The sequence below is a fragment of the Pinus tabuliformis genome, chromosome 3_1 (assembly GCF_031772625.1).
Source record: "Pinus tabuliformis cultivar Carrire ecotype Pingquan chromosome 3_1, CPIR1, whole genome shotgun sequence".
Taxonomy (NCBI): domain Eukaryota; kingdom Viridiplantae; phylum Streptophyta; class Pinopsida; order Pinales; family Pinaceae; genus Pinus; species Pinus tabuliformis.
In genome coordinates this window covers 451,361,528-451,379,189 of record NC_142301.1, presented here as the reverse complement: position 1 = coordinate 451,379,189, position 17,662 = coordinate 451,361,528, and the positions used below count along the sequence as shown (strand labels likewise).

At 42.0% G+C, this 17,662-nt stretch overlaps 1 pseudogene; it reads right to left on the bottom strand.

Annotated features, from left to right (window-relative positions):
- Positions 1-1,411: 1,411 nt before the first annotated feature.
- On the bottom strand, positions 1,412-17,459 carry LOC149187702 (uncharacterized; annotated as a pseudogene).
- Positions 17,460-17,662: the final 203 nt, after the last annotated feature.

Below are 17,662 nucleotides of genomic sequence, written 5' to 3'. Positions count from 1 at the left end.
GCCCAAGACTTGTAGTTAACAGCAGTCCTACTTGACTTGCTTGGCTGCCCTTGTGTTGATTGATTCGGTGGCCCTTGAACTCCGAGCTGATGGTGGAGAATTCGAGGTAAGGGCCCATAAATGAAGGGGACACCTTCCTACAAATCCTCTAGCTTGTCTTCCCACGAATTTGGCTGCCAAGTGCTCATTAAGACCTTCAATTTTGTCTCCAAATTGACCAAAAAGGCTACACAAAGCACCCATTAGACTTGTTGGCATAATGACTAACCAAATTCACTCTATTAGCATAAATATAATCAAAAACATGCAATAAACTAATGAGAATGGTGGATTAATTCAAATTAGGAGGTTGAATGAGCCCAAATAATTGCCCATTTTTGGGGCTCATCATCACCCCCCTACTGAAAGTGTTTCTCATCCTCTGAGCAACCAATCTCTCTTCTCATCTTTGATGGCCCTGGTGGCTTCTTTGGCTAACATCTCGGCCGATTCCTCCTTTGGCTTTCCTCTTTTCAAACTTCCTGTAGAAACAGTTCGCTAGCTTCCTGTAGAAAGAGTCCTCTGTCTTCCTGTAGAAACAGTCTGCTAACTTCCTGTAGAACCAATTTTCTTTGTTTTTGCTTGCTTGGCTGGGGGTGCCTTCTCCTTGAACTGTTCTGCTGCCTGAAAGCTGACGAATCCAACACAAATGGCAAGTCTAATGTATTATAAAAGCACACAAGTACAATGAACTTCCCGAGAATAGATATTGCATGCCAAAGTTGGATGGGAAAAAGTGTTTCCAGGCCTTTAACTGAATCAAATGGCATTCTTAATCTTGGATTTGAACTCTGCTAAGAATTGATAACAGAAGCAGAACAGAACATAATATAGATCAAGGGCAGAGAAAATATGACTTGCTCACATATCACTGCTATGAATCAGCATTTCCCTTCAATCTGAAATTGCTTCAAAACATGCCAAAAATGAGAATTCCCAAGTTTTGTTTCAAGCTGCTGTATAACCAGGAGTAGAGCAAAACTTCATACCGAATCACACTTTTAAGAATTCTTTCACATGGAATAATCTGGCTATTGCAAAAGACCTTGTGAACCCCTTGGAAAGTATTGAAATAAACAAATCTAACCAGAACAACACCAGAACTTTCCAGTTTGTTTCATGGTAGATTCACTTCATGAAAAATCACTGTTTTTCCATTAGTTAACTTTAATTCAAATTTCTGTTCCTAACATGACAATACTTTCTGACTGCGGCAACTTTCTCTTCTTCATTTGAAGATGTTGAAATAAGTTTTGCTAAACATTTCATATATTTTTCTCCAAGATGTTCTGCTAATTTTCTTTTATCTCCATCTTGAGACAAGATAAACAACAGTTTCACAGCATAAGCTCGCATTTCAGAGTATGTAGCTTCACAAAAAGGGAAGCAATACATGAATTGCTCCTCCCTCTCTTAAATTTGTCCTTGCCTCAAAAATATCTATACCGAATGCTTTAGCCTTGCTTGCAAAATAATTGAATGAAGTAGTTGTAGCACCTGCCTTGACTTGGGATGCGAGTTCAGTGGCTTCAGCTTCTTTTTCTGCAAGCCTTTTTGCTTCTGCTTCAAGTTGTTCAGCAAGCTCCTGTTTTTTTTGCGTGAATTTTCTGCAGCTATGCGCTCTTCTTCTTCAGCTTTGGCTTTCACTTAGGCCTCGGCGAAAACTTCCTTTCTTCCATCTGTTGGAATGGCACTTAAAAGCTCATAAACTGGCAGAGAAGGTGCAGAAGGGCTGGCTGCAACATCAATAGTCTTGTTCTCTGAGATGGAAGTGTTTGCGAAAACCTCAGCTACCATAGATGCAACTTGTGTCTTTGAAACCTTAAACCATGGAATGCAATGCTGAATTTGCATTGATTACTTTGTTGTTTACTTCTGCACTTCCTTCCGCCTTAAGAACAAGGTTGCAGTCTTTCTCTGAAATAACATCATCTGTGGAACTGGACTTTAGGATAGTGTAACTTAATCCCATTTCCACAATTATTTCAGTAAGCTCTAATAATGATATTTCTGATTTTCCAAACAAGTTGCTGAAAAATGAAGAGATTCCATCAAGAACATTTGAAGACCCTCCATCAGATTCGTAAACAACAACAATATGATTCACATTTGCTAGCTTGGCTGCTTCAATAACATTCAAAGCATCAGTTGTAGTAACTTTGGAACTAGGTCCATCCTCTGTGGGTCCTCTTGATACCACTGCTTTACTTGCATTTCCTATGGCTTTAGATGTGGATTCAATATCCTCGAAACTGAATTCCACTGCATTAAGATGCTTGGCATCCTCTGCAGCTGCAAGGATGATGATAAACTAGAAACAATAGCTGTGAGGGTTTGATTGGATGTTTATGAAGATTTTCGTTGATGAAGGGTGAGCTAGCCGACTACACGTTGGCCCCATGCAGACCGTTGGTCCTCTGCAGTGTTTAACTATTTGTTCTCTGCTTGTAATCTCATCCATCAAGCACACTGGAGTTTAACTGTCCATCACTACCCGTTTTCAATTTCCTTCCTGAGATGGCTGAGCATGCGTGTCGATTGCACCCACCGAGCACTGTTTGAACTGGACGAGGGTGGCCAGTTAGCTGGCCACCGATTTTTCTAATCCAAACCATCTCATTCTTTCATGCAATGCTTAGATTAGATTCATGCAAATAGAGGAACAAGTTTAGTCACGTACCTGCAAGTTGTGCGTGGTTGCTTTTGCTGCATGCATGTGTTGATCTTCATTTGCTGCATGCATGTGTGGATGTAGTTGCATGGTGGCTGGATTGATGATTCATGGTTGTTTTTTTCTTGTGTAGGTGTCCTCTGGACGGATCCAAGCTGCAGGAGTTCATTTCCACGTTCAGACCTGCACGTTCAAGCTGCTGCTGCTGCATTGTCACAGAACCAGAACTTGTTTTCACCATTGCTCCCAAACGATAAACCGGATTGATCTGAAACTTGCTGAGCATGTTTCTATCATCATGATGCATCTCCCATAGAAAAATCGTGATCAAGGGATGCATGGATTTTGAGAAAAATGGAAAATGGCTGAAGATTTCAGATATCGATTTCTCGTAAACCGTGCATCGGAATCGGCTGAAACTACTTGGGTAGGTTACCATCACTCATATGCATATCCCCATGAAACAGGTTTTGAAACGGATGCACGGTTATGGAGAAAATTCAAAAATGGCTGATGGTGATGGAGGCTGATTTCTTGGAAACCGTGCACCGGAATTGCATGGAACTGCTCAGGCATGTTGCCATCAACCTTGTACAATTCCCCATAAAACAGTTTGTCAAATGGATGCATGGTTCTCAAGTTATGGCAAAAACAAATTTTGTTCTATGTCTTTTTGCTTCAAGGCTTTTTGCAAGTGGTTACATGGAAGGAAAAACTGAGCTTGGGCTGTGATGCAGGTATGGAGATGATGGAGGAGGAGTTGGAAGATTGCATGAGGACTTCTGAACCCTCGAGGAAGCTACCATGTTCGCCAAACCACTTTTTGAAATCCATGTCTAGTTTCCCACAATTTCTACAAGAAGTTCCTGTAGAAGCACAATGAGGTGGAAAAAATGATGGAGAAAGGCAAGGGATGGACACACAAGTGCTTGTAGGCCTGATCAACAGATTCCTACCATCAGATTCCATTTTAAACTTGAATTTGGTTCGTCCAAAGGTTCTACAGGATGTTTCCTGTAGAAATACAGAGCTTCCTGTAGAAGGCACAAGAAAATTCCTTTGACCTTGATTTGAGTGCTCCTCCTGTCATGAAACGTCCTTCTTGCAACCTGCAATTAGCCAATGGAGATTAGTTTTATTTTTCTTTTCTTTTTCTTTTTTTTTTGAAAAACGACTAGGGCGCCTCATGGAGGTTTTCACCCTAATTGCCTGCCCTGGGTGCCTCCAAGGAAGGTTTTCACCCAGGGATCTTATTCCATTTTTATTTTCTCTTTTTTCCAACCCATTGACCGCCTCATGGAGGTTTTCAATCAATGAGCCAATCTAAGATGCCTCCGAAGAGGTTTTCACCTTAGATTTTTATTTTCTTCTTATTTTCATTTTTTTTTCTCTTTTTTTCTTTTTTTTACCCTACCCTACTTGAAAAACAAAATCATTTTCAAGTATAAGAATACTTCCAATGGAGCCATGTGCACATCGAGATTAGAGGAAAAATGATGTGAAGGCTCGAAATGCATGCTTGGACAACTATCCAGACTTTAGAGACCAAATGATCTAACTTTGAAGGGATCACACATAGCTGAGGAAGAGAGTACCACTGCAACTTAGTCACCTTCTGAAACCATATCTCAATATAGCTTTGATATCCTTGGTTCTTTTGCTGATCTGGATCATGTTTCATGTCACCTTCTAACATGACTTCCTCATCTTCCTCTTTTTGCTGATCTTTCTCTTGAATACATGGAAATTTGATGGTAACCATGAAGGATCTTTCTTTATCTCTACTTCTGATGTCTTCTCTTCATCAAGCAAAGCCCATGGTTCTTTGATTTCCTCTTCTGAATCTTCTTTTGCCTGATGTGGTCCTTTAATGCTTTCAATATAGTCTCTTTTTTGCAATACTCTTCCTGAGCTATGGTGAAGATCATTGAGCTCAAGAGCAGTTGTTTGGACATGTTGTGCCTCAGCTTTGCAATTGGGCTGAGCTGCTCCATGGTATGGTTTTGGAAATGGTATGGGTAGTTGAGTGGAGGTGTGAAATTGAGATGGAGATGGATGGCATTGTGGTTGGGTAGGCATTTGGGGTTGCCTTGGTGGAGGAGGAGGCGATGGTTGTGGATGAGCAAGTGGTGGAGGAAAATGAGTGGGATGAGAGTTGTACTGGGGCCTCCACTCTTGATAAGGTGCATTCCACTGAGGCTGTGGCTGAGCATAAGAGTGAAATGAATGAGCAACTGGTAGGGAATAATATGGATCTGTGAAGGAACAAGGAGAATATGACCAAGGAGGAGGTGTAGACCAGGAAGGATGAGAAGGGGGACCCCAAGAAGGCATGAAAGTGGCTTGATAGGGGTCATAATAGGTCTCGGATGTCCCTTGCACTTCTTGCTGATAAGATCTAGGTTCATGTGGCCTCCTTTGGTTCATATAATAGAGTGGTTCAGTGGCTCCTTTAACTCTTTGATATGCAACTTTAAGTCTAGGAAAGGAAGGGCACTGATTCGTAGGATGGTATTCTTCACAGACAAAACACACTTCTAGGGAGTGCATTGGACATTCGTTCCTAGGATGCTTTCTAGTGCACCTAGGACAAAAGATGACCAAAGCCCTCTTGGCTTCCTCTTTCTTCTTTTGGATCCACAGGGTATCCAATTGCATGGCAAGAAATTGCCTCATATCACTCTTGAAATCTTCTATCTGATCTTCAAATTCATCTTTGGACAAGGGACTGCTCCCAACATTTCTGCTTGTAGCCATTTGCTCCAAAGGAATGGTTTCTTCTTCTTCTCCCCATGAGGTTCTTCAAATATGTCTTGTTGTCCACCTAAGGGTTCTTTAATCACAGCCATTGAAGAAGAGAGAGAAGGTTGGCTGTGTGAAGCAGTGGGGGTGTTGTGCAATCAATTTTCTAACTTATCTCTACTCCTACAAGGCATGAAATGGAAAGACTTTTGATTGCTTTTGTTTTTTTTTTCTCTGGTTCCTGCAAAACTAAAATAGATTGAACTACAACTAACTATCTTGCTGAAATGAAAATGCGAAATTGAAATGAAAGCAGGAGGGGACTAATCTATTTTGCTCAAATGAAATTGCTTGAATGAAATGCTAGGCTACGCTTGCGAAATTGAAATGCTAATCTACGCTTGCAAAAATGAAATTACGGAATTGAAATGCTAATCTATGAAAGCAGGAAAGGCTAATCTACTTTTGCATAAATGAAATTGCATAATGGAAATGAAATAAACTACTTAGCAGAAGATTGTAGTGGAAAATAGAAGAAAAGCAACAATCACCAATACTCTGATGCTTCCCCGGCAACGGCGCCAAAAAGATGGTGGGCTCCAGTATTGTAGCAATAATGCTACAACTCCTGGAACTCCCTTCTTTAATTTTATCAACCCGGTAGTTCGTAACAAACTTGGAAGCGATGGTGCTGTATGCACAAGTACTAGCTCTTGCCGCAGCTGTCACTTGGTCAGCTGGCACAAGTCCGCTAGGAGCTTAAGCCAACTTCTATGAGCTCTTAGAAGAAGCTTTTTAATTGGTGGATGAAATCTAACTCGAAGGAAGCTAATCTAATTGCGAAAAGAAAATGAAAGCCAAAAAGGAACGCAAAACCTAGCAAACCCTGATTCTACCAGCTAGTCCCACTGACGCAAAGGGGAGCATGCAAACTACTGAAAGAGATGCCATTACTTCTAGGAAGGTAAAATGCATGTGTCTAAGTTATCACTATCTGAAGAAAACATCTTTTTGTATTTTTGATTAAGTTATTAGAATTATCATGCATGTGATTTTAACTAGTTTTCCACTGTGCAGGGATGGATCAAGGGATGAAATGCTTTGGGAAAAGTTGGGATGGTACAGAGAGGGTCTAAGGGATCCCTAACATTCTTTCTGAGAGTTTCACAAAGTCTGGATGCCATGCAACCGTGTTTATGAACTTCTACAGGAAGTCTGCAGGGGTTTCTACAGGAAGCTCTGTAATTCTTCTACAGGATGTTTCGAAATGGGATTTTGGAGCATGGATGGAGGGAAAAAGATGGAGGAATGAGTATGGAGGTGAAATAGGGGTGTGAAGAGGTTTAGGGCTTGTTGGATGAGGCTAGAGAGCGATTGGATTTGTTCAAGGATGGAGGAAGTGATGATGCACAAGAAGATGAGAATCGTGACAAAGTAAGCGAATGAGGCAAACGTATGGTAAGGGTTATAAGTGAAGGGTGAATCAGGTAGGTTGGATGGAGCGTGGGTAGGTAAGGAAGGATAACAGGTACTCTGCAAGTGGTTTTTCAAACTGAACAAACAAAGACATGCAAGAAAACAAAGATCTAGTTATAAAACCTATGACCTAGTTACTTCACTCTAATCTGACCTAACAACAAAAGGAAATGAACAGAAGTTTATTTGCAGTGAAACAATGTGAAATAACTATGAGACTAAGTGATCATAAACCTAAGCATGCATCCAAACTGATATCAAGTTCTACGAACGAGATTCAAACACTAATGATTGCATGGTGAAGCAAAGAAAGTGTTTTTGTTTGGGACAGCATGGTTACTTCAACTCCAGCCCCTGATCCAATAAGGAAGAGGTGAAACCAAAAGCGTTTGTTGACCCTTTTTTGGAGCTTTTTCCTATTATTATCCTACCAATATATTCCAAACATAAAAAGCTACTTTAACCATCAAAGGCAACCTAAATAACAAAGCAAGACTTAAATTTAAAGAGCAGATTTTATTTTAAGAACGCAGCAAACACACATAAAGATAAACAAAGGAGGTACTGGGCACTTGAGATGGGCCAAACCCCAAGAGCTACAGCCTCCTAAGAGAGATTTAGAGCTGGTGCAAAGCTGTATTCATCTTTATTGGTCAAGAAATTAAGAGTTACATCAAAACTGTCCACAAGGAGAGCTTGAGAATGAGCTGAAAGCAAAGCTAATCTATTGCCTACAAATCGAACTACAAAATGACTAACCACTAGCTACTATCTATTGGCTAACTAGCTATCATCCACTGGCTAACCTGGCTAACCCAAATGAGGCCCTAAGCCTTCTTATTTATACAATTTGAGGACCCAGCAGTCCTCCTAAAATTTAGGGACTCGGCTACCCAAGGCTTGTAGTTAACAGCAGTCCTACTTGACTTGCTTGGCTTCCCTTGTGTTGATTGATTCGGTGGCCCTTGAACTACGAGCTGATGGTGGAGAATTCGAGGTAAGGGCCCATAAATGAAGGGGAAACCTTCCTACAAATCCTCTAGCTTGTCTTCCCACGAATTTGGCTACCAAGTGCTCATTAAGACCTTCAATTTTGTCTCCAAATTGACCAAAAAGGCTACACAAAGCACCCATTAGACTTGTTGGCATAATGACTAACCAAATTCACTCTATTAGCATAAATATAATCAAAAACATGCAATAAACTAATGAGAATGGTGGATTAAGTCAAATTAGGAGGTTGAATGAGCCCAAATAATTGCCCATTTTTGAGGCTCATCAAATACTATTGATAGCATACCCTCTCTGCTTTTTCTTCAATTTGTATTTCTTTTTCATGGCTTTTGTCATCGTCAAATTACCACTCATACCAACTATTTCTGTGGGGTCCCTTCCTTTACAAGGAAGCTGAGAGATCTTATGAATGAGCTCCACCGTGATGGGGATGGGTTTGTCTAGTCATAAGTACCCATCGTGCACCACGTAGAGCAGTTTCCTGATGACCAATACTGTAACGGGGGCCCGATGAAAGTGTGGAATTTATAGAAGGCAGAGCAGCCCACCCTACTCCACCTTTCGTAGCCATTCCTATAGCTATAGTGTTGTAACGGCCCCCTCTGTGCTTTGCTCCATCAGTTCACTAGTTTCCAAATGGGGAAACTTCCCAGTGTCTAAAAGGTCCCAGTCTCGAAATTTCATAGTAGGGATGTGTCCATTCATCGTTCCTTCGAATAGAATCCCTTTAGGGAGAGATGGGGTGATGAGTGTGCTGTTAACGCCATCCAAACCTTTAGGTACCTTGACCCTCCCTTTCCATGGAGGAACATACTTAGGCCGCTTTGTTGGAGCCCATACTGGCTAGATAGGTTCTTCCATCTCTTCTTCTGGTTCTATTTCTTCGACAAAGGTCAGAGGATCCTCTTCCTCTTCATCACTCTCAATCGTAATTGTTTTTCCCTTTACTTCCATCGATATTTTGCCGAATTACAGATTTCTTGGAGACATCCGGACTGATCCTGCTACCTGTGGGTTCTTCTTAGTCTACGACTTCTGGGGTGATTTATGGATTTCAGTTGTCCCACCCATCTGTGACATTGGGCACTGCGTAACATCCTTAGTTGTGGATATCGACCTAAGTAGGGATTCCTGTATTTCCTTTGGCAGTTTTTGAAACCATGGTCTTCCTTTTACAACTGCCTCATTCATCATGTGCCTATCTACTTGAACACAGAGCAACTTAATATGCAAGGGGCCAAAGGGTATGTGGTAACAAGCCACCCGTGCTTTATATACCTTTTTGATTTCAAATTCAGCCGTTCATGGTTCATTAATGCGATTTTGGCGGTAAATCCATTCAACCTTGTGTCTTAATTGCCCGCCACCCACTCCTCAGTGTCTTAAATGGGACATCTTATCATGAACAATATCTGCAATGGTCACCTTCCATCCTTCCCACTTGGCAGCGCAGTCCTTGGTATGTGGACGCGTTCTATGCTTCATATTGGTCTTATGCACCACATCTGAACCGTGGAACCTCCCTATAGACTTCTTTATATTCCCCCTCCCTCTTTCAACTACGTGGAATACTGAGACTGGGCCTCCTACAGATAGTCAGGTGTTCACACCCCTCATGCGAGACTTCCTCTTCCCTGCTAGCCTAGGCTACATGCACCCTTCGCGTACCTCTGAATGCAGTAGCACGTCGTGTTCTGTGCTCCCCCATTCATTAGGGTGCGGTCGTAACCATGATAGCAGGGTCACGACTTGTTCTAGTATCATAGGAGGGTTAGCCAGGTCTGGTCCCCTTATTCTCACATTTGTGTGGCCCGTTTGTGCATCGTCAATTTCTATTTTGCTGATTTCCTCATCAGCCTTGTGCTTTTCCTCCTTAGCCTTGCCCATTCTTCATCCAGCCTGCGAAGTCTCAAGCTATCATGCCTAATGGCTTCCTACAACTGTCGAATTCCTTTGTCCAGGTCCTCATGTTCAGTCCGAACTGTAGGGGAAGTGGTCGGGGAAATTCTCTTTGCCTTCCTAGTTTCATCGCATCTGACCGCAAATAGGGTTATCTTCGCACACCCTGTTTTGTTTATGGTCCTATTGGCCCATCGAACCCCTGGCACATGCAAGTTCAGTTGGGGTGAGGTTGTACAACATATAGCCGCACCCTTTATCATAAGCGGGTGCCTGAACCACTTTGTCTTGGTTTCCCAAGCCTCGTTCAATGCTAATGGCCTCCCACCCATACACACAGTCTCCTTCTCCTTCTCCAAGGTGTACTCCTCCCTGTTGTAGTTGTCTCTCACAACGCTCCTTCCTGTACATCGTGCCGCTTCTAATCTACAATGTCCTCCCCCTTTGTTGTGTCGTCATCTCCTGGTAGTTTCCTTACCTTGGTTGTCATGCGTCGCAGTGATCTAATCATCATATTAAAGTCAAGTGTCGTTACTTCATGCAATCGGTTCTACCATCATTCTATCTCCTCATCTGAATCTGACATGTAGGAACTATCATGCTCCCATGAGATTCTCTCGTCCACTGTGGGATTCACCCAATCCTGGTCTTGCATTGTTATCTAGTAGATGCAATCCAGTTCATTTTCACTCTCCTCGTCGCGCACAGGTCCAGTGTAACGTGCTCCTGGTCAGGTCCAGTGGAACTACTACATGGAGCGACTTTTTCTCGAATATCATCTTTCGTATTTTTAATTTGATGACCCCATTCATGTCTGTGGCCCAATATATTCCTAGCAATGCAGGGTATGGATTATTATCGTCAACAATTTCTATTACCTCAAAGTCTGTCTAAGTACTTACGCCTTCAATGTCCACCGTCACCCCTTGCAATCCTCCCATCCGTAAGATCTTTTGTTGGTTGGCCATCCATAATTGAATAGGAGACCACTACAACGCGGGCCTACCCATGCATTCCCACGTTTGCTTGGGCAATACATTCACATCTGACCTCAAATCCAGGATGACCTGATCCATCTCATACTCACCAATTTGTGCCATCATTCACATTTCCCGCCCGGTTCACAAAGCATGTTTTCCAAGTTTCTGGACCACGCATGGCTCCCCTGATCCTGCGCACCTAGTGATCAGTTCTTGTAGTCGCTTACCTACCTTATTTTCATGTAGCAGCTTCATACATGTCTCTAAAAGGGTAGTAAGCATAGAGAAATCCATTCCCGGCTCAGTTGGATCCCTACTACCTAGAGTAGAGGCTTCCATGAAGTTCTTCTTAGCTTCCTTAGATGTTCCCTTCACATGTTCCATCTAAAATTTAGGTTCCTTTGTAAGAGCATCGCGACCCTTCACATCATCTTCGGGTTGTTCCCTTGCATCTTCCCCCATAGTTGCACTGCTCCACAGTACCATGTTTATGCTGGGCTCCTCTTTATGTGGTTCAAACCTCATCATTTGGATATTTTGAGTAAGAGTAGGTTGTAGTATCCCCTTTTCACACATTTCGGCAATCAACGTCAAACAATCTACCATTCCATGGTCAAACTGCTCACAATACAGACAAGATATTCTCGTTGGGTTAGTACAATCACGAGCGTAGTGCCCCGGCCGTCCACAATTATAATAGATCAGCTGTCCGCGCCCTCATCTAGGTCCCATTCCTCCTCTCCCTCATCCACATCCATGGAACCCACCTTGTGGCCCTGCAGCTGGATCGAAACCTCATGTCTCAGTCTGCATTCGATAGGTTAGGGTCCTATCCAACATGAGTTCATAGCTTTGGCATGTTCACTCGTTGTGGCCCACTAATCTACAAAAGTTGCAATACAGCTGCTGTGGAGTTTGGGTATATTTCTGCAACAGGTGACAGTTGTCCATTGCGTGCTTGCCTCCTACTTAACAAATCACGCACCAGAGTGCAGGCACCACACTTAGCCCTACTTGTACCTACAGTCTTAATGGCATCAGTCCTCCTCTCGCTATGATAGTTCACAAATATAGGCCAGTGATCCTTATCGTGACCTTGGCCTTTTCATTTGATACGCCACACTCCTTCACGCACCTCCGGTCGGGGCGCCCTATCCTGCTTCAAGCTTTGCATTTCCAAGCATAGGTTTTGTAGTTGCACATGGATTTGCTGAACTCCCAACCCAGGGTCCTGTATTGGAGTTTCATGCAACCTCATTCCTATCTCTAACGCTTCATCCTAGGTTGAGATATTTTGTTGTGACAACACCATCCTCAGATTTGGTGTCAAAGATTCCACAAACCATGTGCGGTGTTGCGCATCTGTCAGTATCATGTTAGCCTCACAGATTGTATTCCTCAGTCACTAATCCAGATCTCAATGGGTTTCACCTGGTAGCATGACGATCTCCTTGAACTCGATGATCGATTGTGTCTCTGATTTGGCCTACTAAATGCTTTGTTTAATGCATCCTGGATCGCCACTATTCTCGCATTTGGGTGATCGCTAGAGTACTTTTTATACCATGTCAATGCGTGATCCTGCAGCGTGCTTACTAAAGTAGCATTTTTAATGTTATCATACGTAATGCCTTGGGCTTCCCATACCACCTTTACCATGAACCAAAACTATTCTGGTCCTTCATTTCCTACGCCTCTATATACAGGCAACTTGATCGCACTCGCCATTCCAACCCTCAGTGGTGGAGGTGGAGGGGGTGTAGGTGAAGATGGAGTTGATGTAGGTGAAGTGGGTGATGGTGTGGACGGCGGTGGTACCAATGGAATGTATTTCTTTATCAACCGGACCGCGCCTCTCGGAGAGAACCCAGCAAGCTCCTCCTCGATTCTTCTTGGTAGTGAAATCAGGAGATTGTTCTCTATTCCTTTGATCCCTTGGTAGCCTCTTCCACTTCGCATTACCCCAGACATCAATGGATTCACATAACCCGTTTTTCACATAACATCATTTTAATCCAAGTATTCAATGATTTGATGTACTTACCTTGCAGTCCCTTGATAAAATGCCTCTCTGCTTCATTGTATCTCACAATTGTGTTTATAGAGAACTCATTGATATTCCTACCTATTATCCGATATACTGCCTGTGTGATTTTATCTTCAAATGCCTCTAGTCTGTGCACTAATTCTGGAGTCCACACGATGGGTTGTTCCAGTCTACACCTTCCCTAACTGTCAGCTAGCCTAGCGATCCACTCATACAGTTTTGTCAAGAAGGACGCGAAGAAGATCTCATGGATTTCCATGTATATGCAGTGATCCAGCCACCTCTCCTCAGATATCTGTGGGTTTTTGTTTTCCTATACCACAAAATCATGAAGCTTCTAATCCAACAAATCTTCAAGTTCTTTCCTTGTAAGGTTCAAGTGTTCTGACATCAAATATCCCTTAGGTAGATCTAGGTCCCAGAAATGAAACCATTTGTTGGCTTGTTGGGGCCTGACCTAGGTTCAGAAGTGTTTTAGCCAAAAAAATCCCGCACTATCGACCCTTTTGGCAACATTCCACGGAGTGCGGACTGAAGTATCGCCCGAGGTAGTAGGGGAGGGTGCTAGAACCAGGTTTCCACACACTTGAAATGTCTTGATGAGGTCTGGATAGGTCACGAACTGATCTGCGCTCTTCCACTACTCTACACAGCAATCTGGTCTTTGCAAGGCCCAATGATGAGGATGTCCTTAGAATCTTATTATTAGTGATGTTATTATAGATTTGATCTACTTCTTAAGGGCTTTAAGCAAACATTTAACAGTAATAACCAGTGCGCGCAATCATAAATATGCATAAATTCAGAACATAAGCAAGCAGATAGATTCGTGATAAAGGACATAATAATTCAGAAACTCTTATTTTTCTTTATCTTTTGTTTAGTACAACTAGATCTACCCTGCCCACTCAGTTTCAGGGGTCCACACACACAGCTGCAGACTCTACCAGGCCTCTGGCACACAACTACAGAGCCTCTATCTATCTACCAACACCCTTGACTTGGACTGGCAGATGCAAAGAGAATATTTCCTTCAAAAACCCATAACATTCAAGATCCAAAAACCAAGAAAAAATGACTTCTAACATTAGAGCCTTGCTCTATTTATACATTCCCATGGTCTGCAAATCATGGGCATGCGGATTCACTTTCTATTATTTTACGTTATTTTTGGGTGGAAAACCCTTTGACTTGACCTATTACATTTCGCACTCCACACACTTCATGGGACCTTTACAATATTATTACCCTGACTTGTGGGCATTAAGCCCCAAAACCGTTACACAGGGCCTTCGCTACCCAACATGCGCGCAACCTCCAAATTAAGCTTTTCTCCTAGTTGGGCAACATAGTTTATAGTCCCGCAATCCCTTGCAGCTACCTAGATTAATGAGAATGTGCTGGTACCATATAGTCATAATGCAACGACAAGATCCCCTATATATATCTTCAACTTACTTTCATTTTCTTTTCTAGGGAAATGTTCCCCATTCAGCTTTGCGAGCTAAACTACACCACCATCTGTAATTTGTTTGATGCATATGACCCAAACCAGTGCATTTGAAACTTTCGTCGAAAGTTTGTGAACCTGCTATCATATAACAACACCAAATTATTTACCTTTAATGTATGCATCTTAATTTCCCTATCATGCCATGCTTTTTCGCGTTCCGTTTGCACTTGCTTATGGAATCCTGCTAGGAAACGGTCTTCCTCTAACTCTATGATCTGTGCGAGCCATTCCTCCAAGGTCTCACGGTCTTCCATCTCAATTAAGGCTGCAATTCTTAAGCTGGGAACAATCTACTCCATCGGCATGACTGCTTCGATTCCACTAACAAACTAGAATGGTGTTTGTCCTATCAATTTCTTGCAGGTCGTCCTATAAGCCCATAACACAATAGGTATGCACATTTCTCAATCATTCCTCTACGCGTTTCATATCTTTGTAAGCCATGCTCCAAGATCTTATTAAAATGTTCCATGGTTCCATTCCCTTGTGGGTGATAGGGAATTCTCTTTTGATGATATACCTGAAACGCTTCCATCATTGTGATGATTGTTTCATTCAAAAAATGCATACCCCTATCACTCATAAAAAATTTCGGGCATCCAAACTTTATTAATAAATACGCAAAAAGAAACTCCGTAACAGTTGCAGTGTTACAATCCCTTACTGGTTGCACTTCTACCCATCTGGTTAATTATTTTGTTGCAGTAATAATGTACCGCGCACTCGTCTTCTTTCCTGGTGGTTGTATCAGGCTTATAAAGTAAATGACCCATTTCTCAAATACCTATAGCGAGACTTGGGGATTTTAGGGTAGTTCATCCCATCGTGAAGGCTGCCCTATCCTATGGCAAGCATCACACACCTTACAATATACCTTAGAATCCTTTTGTAGCATTGGCCAACATAACCCAACACACAAAATCTTCTGCGCAGTCGCTTTCCTTGCATAGTGACCTCCTGCCACTCCTCCATGAGCTTCAGTAAGGATACTCATGTGTTCAAACCTTGTAACATACCTTCACAATACCTCATCCATCCCCATCTTATATAAATGACCCACAATTACCAAAAAATATGTTGCACAGGCTACTAGCTCCTTCTTCTATTGAGTGGAGTATCCTTCTGGAGTAGTTCCCGTAGTTAGAAATTGAATAATGTCAGCAAAATGATTGTCCATGGTGCGAACCACAAAGATTTGTGTGTCTCGCAGTCCTTCCTCCAAGCTATTAGGTTCTTCGCCTATTTCAATCCTTTAAAGATGATCTAGACCCACATTTAACCTTCTAGACATCACAATTACCTCAAAGTCATACTCCTAGAATAAGAACAACCATCGGTAGATCTTCCCCCCCAACATAGGCTTGTTGACTAGGTACTTTAGAGCGGAGTGATCTGTGTACATCTTAAAGTGTTTGCCTAACAAATAATGCCTGAATTTATGAAATGCATAGACCATCGGCATCCCTTCGTTCTCTATAGTGGAGTAAATCTGCTCTACTTTTGATACCTTTCTACTTGAGAAAGCTACAGGGTGATCAATCTCACCCTGTCCTTCTTGTGTTAAAACTACTCCTAATGCAATACAGGATATATCAACATGCACATAAAACTCCTTTTTCCAATTGGGAAACACCAAAATAGCTGTTGTCACCATCTTCTCCTTCAAGACATCTAAGTTGTGCTGACAATCTTCATCCCAGTAAAACATTGCATCCTTTTTTAACAATTTCTCCATCGACGCAGTTATCTAGGCATACGTCATGGTAAACTTCCTATAATACCTGGTGTGTCTCAATGTCACACGCAGTTGTTTCACGTCTGTAGTACCCAGTGTGTCCCAAGGTCACACACAGTTGTTTCACGTTCCTATGGGGTTCCAAATTTACAATGACGATGATCATCGTAGGTTCCACCATCAACCCTTGCTTACAGACAGTGTGGCCAAGCAAAATATCGAAAGGCACATAGAATATACACTTTTTCAACTGCAGCGCAATCTAAAATCTTCAACATGTATCCAACATAAGGCATAGACTTGCTACATGGTGTTTACCAAGCCAAACATAGTCAATTCATCGAAGTATACTTCCAGAAGCTTATGAATGGATTCCTTGAACGTTTCTATGACTACGCTAGAAAATATTGTAGGTGATTTTTTTAATCCAAAAGACATAACAGTGTACTAAAAACAACCCCACTCTATCGCGAAGGTTGTTTTTCTTCGATCCTCGAGTGTGATCCTTATTTGATGATAACCTGAAAATCCATTAGTGAATGAATATGCTTCCTGGCTGCCAACAATCTCTAATACATCATCAGTGAATGGTGTTGGAAATGGGTCATGAACACAGGCATCATTCAGATTCCACAGATCTATGCATAGGAAGATTTCTCCTTTCTATTTATTCTCTTGGACTACCATTGGGTTTACCCAATCAGATTCTTCTATAGGTTCAATAATGCTTGCTTCCAACATCTTATCCAGTTTGAGGCAGAATTTTCCTTATACTTTGGATTCCATCGATAAGGTCGCTGCTTAATAGGCTTCACATCTAGTTTCAATGTAATCTTCATAATGCCTAAATTGTCGACAATTCCTTTCAAATCTGAAAACTTTGTGGGAAATAAGTCTTTGTACTCGCGCAACAGCTCAACCACTTCATCAACCGTATCTTTGTCCCAATAATCATCGATCTTCACGAACTTGGGTTCTTCTTCAGACACAATGTTTACCTGTTGAGTTTTCAGAGGCTCTCATATATCTGGGTTCACTACCTTTGATCCTTTGACATCACGCTGACCTTTAGTCTCCTGAATGGTAATATTTTGTGGGTCATCTTCTTCTTCAGCAGTCAGATTATAGCATTTGAGTGCATGGCATAGCTGTGTACTCCAATCTGGCTGGGTCCATTCTCCCGATTCCTTTGGTGTCCTGAACATAGCTACTTTTATTTCTTGCATTTCTTTGTCAATACTCTCAAATCCATCCTCGAAGCTAAAAGTCAATAAGAAACCTTCCTTCAATATATCCAGTTTCGCAGTGTCGTGGCGAAGCTCTGTTTCGAGATGCCATTTCATGGTGATTGTATCCAAGGTATGAAAAAATATATGTACCCATTCTAGTTGTTGTTCCATCCCCCATGCCTTAGTCCATTTTTCCAAGTGATCACGCGGATCATCCTTCCCACTATACTTTTCAGTCATTCTAGTATTATCATGCCCAAAGCGTAACTTCATCATTCACCTATAATCCCTCCATCCAGCAAAGCTTTCCTTATGCA